At 38.5% G+C, this 2,743-nt stretch overlaps 1 pseudogene; it reads left to right on the forward strand.

Annotated features, from left to right (window-relative positions):
- Positions 1-459: 459 nt before the first annotated feature.
- LOC133229420 (tumor susceptibility gene 101 protein-like) lies at positions 460-1,950 on the forward strand (annotated as a pseudogene).
- The last annotated feature ends 793 nt before the right edge of the window (positions 1,951-2,743 follow it).

A 2,743-nucleotide genomic window follows, 5' to 3' on the forward strand; every position in this document is an offset into this window, starting at 1 on the left:
TAGCAGCCATTCTGAGGGGCGTGAGATGGTACCTCATAGTGGTTTTGATTTGCATTTCTCTGATAATGAGTGATGTTGAGCATCTTTTCATGTGTTTGTTAGCCATCTATATGTCTTCTTTGGAGAAGTAACTGACAAAGAATTAATATACAAGCAGCTCATGCAGTTCAATACCAGAAAAATAAATGACCCAATCAAAAAATGGGCCAAAGAACAATTGAAAAACAGAATTAAAGAATAGAATCAATATACTTCAATATTTACAAATCAATCAATGTGATATACCACATTAATAAATTGAAAGAGAAAAACCATATGATTTTCTCAATAGATGCAGAGAAAGCCTTTGGCAAAATTCAACATCCATTTATGATAAAAACTCTCCAGGGGGCTGAGGGGCTGGCTCATCCATGTGCAGTTGTGTGGGGTGGCCTGGGGCAGCCCCAGAGCGGCTGACCCTCTGCCTGCAGGGACCGGAGTCGTGAGGCGGCCACCGTGGTGAAGTCAGAGAGCCAGCTCAAGAAAATGGTGTCCAAGTACAAATACAGAGACCTAACTGTACGTGAAACTGTTAACGTTATTACTCTATACAAAGATTTCAAACCTGTATTGGATTCATATGTTTTTAATGATGGCAGTTCCAGGGAACTAATGAACCTTACTGGAACAATTTCTGTGGGTTATAGAGGTCATACATACAATATTTCAATCTGCCTGTGGCTGTTGGACACATATCCATATAATCCCCCTATCTGTTTCGTTAAGCCTACTAGCTCAATGACTATTAAAATAGGAAAGCACGTGGATGCTAATGGGAAGATATATCTTCCTAATCTACATGAATGGGAGCACCCCAGTCAGACTTGTTGGGGCTTATTCAAGTCATGATTGTGGTGTTTGGAGATGAACCTCCAGTCTTCTCTCATCCTATTGTTTCAGCATCCTATCCACCATATCAGGCAACAGGGCAACCAAATAATTCCTACATGCCAGGCATGCCAAGTAGGATTTCTGCATACCCATCTGGGTACCCTCCCAATCCCAGTGGTTACACAGGCTGTCCTTACCCACCTGGTGGTCAGTATCCTGCCACAACAAGTTCCCAGTACCCTTCCCAGCCTCCTGTGACCGCTGTTGGTCCCAGTAGGGGTGGCACAGTCAGCGAGGACACTATCCGAGCCTCTCTCATCTCAGCGGTCAGTGACAAACTGAGATGTCGGATGAAGGAGGAAATGGATTGTGCCCAGGCAGAACTCAATGCCTTGAAATGAACAGAGGAAGACCTGAAAAAAGTCACCAGAAACTCGAAGAGATGGTTAACCGTTAAGATCAAGAAGTAGCTGAGGTTGATAAAAACATAGAACTTTTGAGAAAGAAGGATGAAGAACTCAGTTCTGCTCTGGAGAAAATGGAAAATCAATCTGAAAACAATGATATTGATGAAGTTATCATTCCCACAGCCCCACTATACAAACAGATCCTAAATCTGTAAGCAGAGGAAAATGCTATTGAAGACACTGTTTTTTACCTGGGAGAAGCCTTGAGGCAGGGAGTAATAGATCTAGATGTCTTCCTAAAGCATGTACATCTTCTGTCCCATAATCAGTTCCAGCTGAGGGCACTAATGCAGAAAGCAAGAAAGACTGCTGGTCTCAGTGACTTCTACTGACTTCTCTGATACCATATGGAGATTGAACTCTTCTAAAGTATTCTTTTCTTCTCTTCCTTTCTCTTATATAAGTAGATGCCCAAAATAAGTTTTTGCAGTTTATCATTCAAGTGTAAAATATTTTGAATCAATAATATATTTTCTATTTTCTTTTGGTAAAGACTGGCTTTTATTAATGCACTTTGTATCCTCTGTAAACTCTTTTTGTGCTGAATGTTGGGACTGACTATGCTAAATAAAATTTGTTGCATAAAAAAAAAAAACAACCTCTCCAAAAAGCAGGCATAGAATGAACATACCTTGACCTAATAAAAGCCATATATGATAAACCCACAGCAAACAGTATCCTCAGTGGTGAAAAATTGAAAGCATTTCACCTAAAGTCAGGAACAAGACAAGAGTCTCCACTCTCACCACTACTATCAACATAGTTTTGGAAATTTTAGCCACAGCAGTCAGAGAAGAAAAAGAAATAAAAGAAATCCAGACTGGAAAAGAAGAAGTAAAACTCACTGTTTGCAGATGACATAGTCCTATACATAGAAAACTAAATACACCACCAGAAAATTACTAGAGCTAATCAATGAATATAGTAAAGTTGCAGGATATAAATTTAATACACAGAAATCCCTTTCATTCCTATACACTAACAATGAGAAAACAGAGAAATTAAGGACACAATCCCATTCACCATTGCAAAAAAATAATAAAATACCTAGGGATAAATCTATGTAAAGAAATAAAAGACCTATATATAGAAAACTAGAAAACACTGATGAAAGAAATCAAAGATGACACAAATAGATGGAGAAATATACCATGTTCATGGATTGGAAGAATCAATATAGTGAAAATGAATATACTACCCAAAGCAATCTACAGATTCAATGCAATCCCTATCAAACTACCAACAGTATTTTTCACACAACTAGAACAAATAATTTCACAGTTTGTATGGAAATACAAAAAACCTCAAATAGCCAAAGCAATCTTGAGAAAGAAGAATGGAAATGGAGGAATCAACCTGCCTGACTGCAGACCTATACTACAAATCTACAGTCATCAAGACAGTAT

This window comes from Bos javanicus, chromosome 18, assembly GCF_032452875.1.
Source record: "Bos javanicus breed banteng chromosome 18, ARS-OSU_banteng_1.0, whole genome shotgun sequence".
Lineage (NCBI taxonomy): Eukaryota > Metazoa > Chordata > Mammalia > Artiodactyla > Bovidae > Bos > Bos javanicus.